This window comes from Poromitra crassiceps (assembly GCF_964638095.1).
Source record: "Poromitra crassiceps genome assembly, contig: HAP1_SCAFFOLD_1482, whole genome shotgun sequence".
In the NCBI taxonomy this organism is placed as follows: Eukaryota; Metazoa; Chordata; class Actinopteri; order Beryciformes; family Melamphaidae; genus Poromitra; species Poromitra crassiceps.
The window spans coordinates 22,991-29,606 of NW_028150930.1; the positions used below are offsets into that span (position 1 = coordinate 22,991).

General features: G+C 43.9%; 1 pseudogene across 1 annotated transcript; it reads right to left on the reverse strand.

Annotated features, from left to right (window-relative positions):
* Nucleotides 1-2,492: 2,492 nt before the first annotated feature.
* On the reverse strand, nt 2,493-3,080 carry LOC310771908 (E3 ubiquitin-protein ligase RNF5 pseudogene; annotated as a pseudogene). The gene has a single exon. The product of its transcript is annotated as an E3 ubiquitin-protein ligase RNF5 pseudogene (transcript).
* Between the last annotated feature and the right edge of the window lie 3,536 nt (nt 3,081-6,616).

The following is a 6,616-nucleotide window of genomic DNA, read 5'->3' on the forward strand; positions in this document are numbered from 1 at the left end:
ATGTCGTGATATGATTGGTTGAAATGGGGTAGAAATTTGATAGTACTAGGTGACGTCAGCAAACTGTAGATTACTGTTATGAATGAAATCTTGAAAAATGAACTTTTTATTTGGAAAAAGTGTAAAAAACTAAAGAAATTAGATTTTTGTGATTTTTTTGGAATACATTATTAAATAGGTGCACTGAATACCCAGGTATTTGAACTAAAATAAAAGAAAAGTCATTTTTGGGTTCAGCTCGACTTTAAGTAACGTCACTGATGACATAGTATGACATCACTGATGTCATGACATCAATGAAATCATCATCATTCATCATCAAATCATCATTCACATGACTCAATGATTGTGGGGCATGACATCATCAGTGGGTTTGACATCATCAGTCAGGTGCGTTTGCAGTCAGTTGATGGATTATGTTTGTTTGCTAATATGACATCAGTCACTCACCACTGGCCACACCACTTGACAATGATGACAATGACGTCATTGCTGTATCAATGGTGCGGTGCGCCTTCAACTTCGGACAGCCAGACACACAGCTCTCCAATTATCAGTGATGGTACAATGTCTATGTGAGTGTGAAAGCCTAAAAACAAAATATCGCCCTAGTGCCACCTGTGGGTGGATTTTTTTGTCATTTTATTTGTATGTGTATTGTACGTTGTAGGCTACCTGCATCCGTAATTGGCATTGAATAATGGTGAATGTGTGTGTGTGTGTGTGTGTGTGTGTGTGTGTGTGTGTGTGTGTGTGTGTGTGTGTGTGTGTGTGTGTGTGTGTGTGTGTGTTGTGTGTGTGTGTGTGTGTGTGTGAGAGAGAGACCAGCTTAAATGCATGTGGGCTATCTGAACAAAAAATCTCGCTCCTCATAGTGCGTGTGCGACTCGCCCTCTCCGCGCGTAGTTATGAACAGCTGCAGCACAAGCAGTGGGCAAGCCCACCCCCTTCCCTCTGATGATGCGGAAGTGAATTGAAAAGCTGTAGTTCCTCGAATGGCCACTAGGCATCGGGGGCAGTAGGCATTCCCTCCATGTTAAAATACCCGACTTTGTAACAGGATTAAACATACTTCCAGTGAGGGGCAAAACACGGTTTTGGTCTATATAACTAATTTCATCTTTTCATAACTGTAGGAGGGAATTTTTTTATATAACACCCGTTTGGAGTAAAGTAGATGATAGAAAAGGTTTGATTGACAGATCGCCTGTCCAGTGATCGTGCAGCTTGCCGATCACGGACCAATAGCAGGCGGAGCTGCAGCTCTGGGAAACTCCCATCTCACGTGAGCAGCGGAAGGACTCAACCCAATCCCTCCCACTCTGCTGACGAAAAATCAAGATGGTGACAGCCAACGTTTGAACTCCGCCAGGGTGAAGAAATGTAATGGGATAGCTACGTCCATATTATTTATGTCTATGAGCACAAGAGGAGAGATGGTACAAGATTCAAGATATTTATTGTCTCCGTTGTAGATACACACATAAAATTCTTATGCTAGGGGCTCCATTGCAAGACAGTGCAAGTACAGTAGGTACATTATGTAGTCACAACAGTGATACTTATGTATGTAAATAAGGCAAATAAGGTTAACAGTAAATAAGGCAGTGTGAGGGGGGGCTATATAATATCAATAAAATAGAATAAAAAAAAATACTTCTCAGTGGAAGGTGTTCATGGCAAGATGTACAGTACAGCAGCAATGTGCAAATGGCAATACCAGATTGCACTGTCATTATTATTTAGTTATTTGCAACTGTATAAAAGCAGGTTGTTGAGTCTTGTGGCATGAGGAAAGAAGCTATTCCTCAGTTGGTTGGTGCATTTTAGTCGTCCTGTATCTCCTCCATGATGTAACAGAAAGAGGCTGTTGTGTGGGTGGGTTGAATCGTTGATGATCTTACGGAACTTCCTGAGACACAACTGGGTCTACAGATCCTGCAGTTTCGCCAGCTCACATCCGCTTAGTGCCGGCCCGCACACCTCACCCTCCTCAGCACCTTGCGGTCCATGATGGTACAGATCCCGTACCAGGTAGTAAAAGCAGCCGTTCAGCAGGCTCTCAATGGTGTCTCTGTAGAACTCCCTGAGGATTTTGGGCTCAGGCCAAATTTCTTTAGGCGTATGAGTCTGTGCAGGCGCTGTTGGGTCTTTTTTTACTGCAGGGGTGGTTTGCCTGCAGGTGTGTACACCCTCTCCACTACTGTGCCGTTGATGGTGACTGGGGGTGTCTCCCTTCTCTTCCTATAATCCACAATGATCTCCTTGGTCTTCGAGACGTTCAGGGAGGCACTACTGTACATCATTCGTGTTTCCTGTAGGCTGTCTCGTCACCGGAGATCAGCACGACTGGTTTCGTCCGCAAACTTCACGATGGTGTTTGTAGTCTCACCACGCAGTCGTGGTTGTAGAGGTCGTACAGGGGCTGGAGACACATCCCTGCGGCACTCCTATGCTGATGGTCAGTGGAGTGGAGGTGCAGTTGTCCAGGCTCACCACCTCAACAATACGTATAAGAAGACTAAGGCCCCAAACAGGAAGAAGTAAGTTTGCCAGTTGTTGCTGTTGTTGGGGTTACCGTTGCCTTGGTGACTATGCTGGTCTGCTCTGGGAAAGAGGTCGTTGGTGTTGAAGACTGTGGTGAAGAAGCCGAAGGGAAAAGTACCAATGCCAAAAGATAAACCCTGGAGTGTACCTCTACTCTCTGGCTCTGTTCTCTGTCCCGCAGGACGAGGAGGAGTTTTCAACCTGGGGTCTTGTTGGCTGGAGCTCCCTCTGCCATACAGTGGGATGACTTTCTCTCTGCTGATGCCCGCTTTACACACAGGACACTTCTGTGTGCTGGGCCGTGTCTCCAGCCATTGATGAAGGCAGGGCCAGCAGAACAAGTGGCCGCACGCAGTGATGACAGCATCCGTCGCCGGATCCAAACAAATGTTACAGTCGTAGTTGGCCTGCTCGCCCTCTCCGGTGACGCCGCTGCCGCCCAGGCCGTTACGACGATCACTGCTGCTTTGCCCCCCACACGGATATCCTCCTCTGCTGGCGTATTCGCCATCACTCAAGGACCAGTGATCCATGTCCCAAATAATGTTTATCAGATCCTTTGCACTTGCGTTTCCCCGGCCCTATTATAGTAGTAAAGATTGTTGCTCGAGTGACATCACTGGTGACATCTGGTGACATCATCACTGATTCTAGGCATAAGTGAGTGATGATGTCATCAGTGATGTCACTTGAGCAATTGTGATGTCATCACATTAACAATATAACATGACATCATAACATTATGACATCATGCAATTGTGACATCATAACATTATGATGAGATCACTCACTGATGACATCACAATTGCTCAAGTGACATAACTGATGACATCACTCACTGATGACATCACAATTATTCTTTGACATCTCAGTCTATGACATCACTGATAACATCTTGATAAATCACTGATGACATCACAATTGCTTAAGTGCCATCACTGATTAAATAGTACATGACATCAGTGATGATGTCACAATGTCTGACATCTCTGATAATGTCACAATGTCTATCATCAGTGGGACGTCATCAGTGGGTATGACATCATCAGGTGGCTAAAAGGGTACGGTGTGTGGGGGCATTCCACAATGGTGTGGATGATGTCACAGTGACTGACATTGCATATCTGGTTGCAGCTATTGCGAATTCGCGCTTGTTTTAGGTTTTTAAGCGGTGCAGCTGGATTTATGTGACATGTGTGTCTGTTATGGCACGGACCGGCCGACCGTCTGTATGTCTGTATGTACAGTATGTCTGTATGTCTGTATGTCTGTATGTCTGTATGTCTGTATGTCTGTATGTCTGTATGTCTGTCCTATGGGCCCCAGCCCCACAATCGTCAATTGGTGGCCAGGGCGATGACGTCATTGTCATCATTGTCGAGTGGTGACCAGTGGTGACTGAAATGTCATATTAGTAAACAAACACAATTCATCAAGTGAGCATGCAGACACCCCCGACTGATTACGCTTTGAAAATCATAAAAGTAGTCCTCATTTGTTAAGATTATCTTGCTGAACACAAAGTTGTTTCATAAACTTTTGTTAACCACAGACCTTATTTCAAGCATTTAACAGAAATCCCATTGACTTTTAGAAGACGTACAGTAAGAGCTGGAAGTGCTAACATCCAGCCCAGACTCATTCCTGCAGTACCATTATTCAAAAAGCATTAGTAATCTATTAAGACTCAACTGTTACAGATTTACTGATGATCTATTCCTTCCCCATCATCTTTATCTGTTTTTTTTATATTAAATTAATCTGAAACAGAGACCCTCTGTTACAAATAAAGTGAAAACTCATCAAAACACGATCATCTTTCTTCCACAAGGGTGTGTATATATTACATAACAATAAAAAGTCGTATAGGAGTAGTAGCTATGCTTTGGCTGTAAACAAAGAAAGTTAAAAGCGATTTAACCAATCACTTTGCATCCTGCTCGGCCCATAAAGAATGCTGCCGAAGACAAACAATCTTCATTATACAGGTTGAAAGTACAGAATGTGCCAGCCGTTTAAAAAGTAAGCAGTGAACTCTTAAGTCCTACCCAGCATATTGCTACAGTACCACTGCTTCACTATACCACAGAGCATGATGAACACATTGACTGTTCTTTAATGAGATGTGATGATACTGTTTGACCCTTTGGATGGTCAAAGGTCAGGGGAAACTGCCCAGCTGAATTCACCTCTGGCCACACACTCCTGCCCTATCCGCTCTACTCTGTTCAATGTGTTTCCTGTACAGCAGGGATACTCAACTTGCTTTGCCCGGGGGCCACTTTCGTGAAATGATAGGAGGCCAAACAATATCAAATAAACAAACAATATCGGATTGTAGGTTTTTGGGGTGTCAGCCGGAGTTTAGTCTGACAATGTTGTACATTTGCTGTTCACTAGAAATCGCTGTGCATTGTGGGTATTTTATTGTGAACTAAATAGTGAATTAAAACAGTTGAGAATACACAGTAAATAGTCCACTATTTCTCTCATAGGGACCAATTCCGAACAAGGCTATTGCTTTTGCCCTATGAGGGTCACAGTCACTTTAAGGCACTCACACATGCAGTAGATGCAGTAGAGGCCATTATCCTTTACAATGGTAAAAAAATAATTGATGAGAACATTTTCTAAATAATGCTGTACAGTACAGTACGTCATTGTTGGAGGTTTATAGCTACAGAAGAGTGTTCCTGTTTTGCTCAAGGACACTTCAGCAGGGGGAATTGGATGAGAAGCAGTCGTCTGCCTTCTCACTGCTCTGCCTGCTGCTCACAAATGAAACGCAAACATTTGATATTAGCACCTATGATGTGCCTTAGAAGAACATTCATAGATCAGCGAGGGTGATCCAGACGTAGATCAGGTTAGACAGCCTGGATGAGGATCTGCTGCACCTGCTAGTCTGGGAGTGATGGCTTTCAAATCCCGTTCTGTCTGCTGAACTACTCCACTGCTCCACTGTCAAATCTGATTCCAACATAGCCTACATCCTATTTAGAAATGAATCCTTGCCTCATAAAACACATTTTTGTCTCAACCTTTTGCACCGTGGTTGCCGTTGGAACATTTTGGGAGGTTGGGACGTCTGCGGCCTCTGTGCGTAGCTGAGAGAAGATAGTGCACTTAACATGGTTTGGTTTCCCACAGCGACGTGTTCTCTGCCGACATCCACATTTACACGTGATTTAAAAAAAAATCATAGCCCATCTTCTCTCCTCAGTTGACCTCCTAGGTGAAGCTCCCTGTGAGCTCAATCCATTCATGTCATGAGGCCTCTGGGTAATGTAGAGGTAAAAGGACTTGCCTACTACCACCGCGGAGATCCAGGTTCAATTCCCGACAGCGGTACTTCCGGCTTGGTAAGAGGTTCCCACAGATACAATTGGCCATGTGTGTGGGTGGGAAGCCAGTGGGGTGTGAGTCCTGGCTGCTGTATAGTGCCTCCTCTGGTGGGTCGGGGGGCCTCAGACTGAGTTGGCTCTCCACCAACATGTCCTCACTGCGCTTGCACTGAGCTTCCCCACTCCCATTCTCCATTGTCCTCCGTGTCTCTGTTCTCTCAATCACAATCCTCTCGCCTGTTCATTCCTATTGCATTTCGCAGTATTAAGCCACACCTTAGCTTTCTAATCTTACCTGCTATCATATCTGAGGGCGTATTTAGGAAAATAATTAGATTTTCCTTAAGTTATTCATCATAAAGTCAGCTTTTCAGGCGTAGAATTTATATTTTGCAAAACAACCTGTGTCCATGCAGTTAATAGAAACCTGTCTGGGTGGCACTTTACAATGGCCTTTTATTTAATTTTTTTTACTGTATTAACAAGTGTTGCAGATTAGCTCAGGTAAAGCATCAGCCTCTTGTCATGTGGATGATTGAGGGTTCAAATCCAGGCTTGTCTTTGCCCATACCTTAAACCATAAAAAATAAGGGCCATGTTGTGACGTTATGTTTTATGTTTTTACAATAGGAAGTTTGACCTTTTTGAATAAATTCAAAAACGTGGACGTGGTTGAATGGAATGATCAATTTGACAGAAGTCACAGAACCCAAATACAAAACACA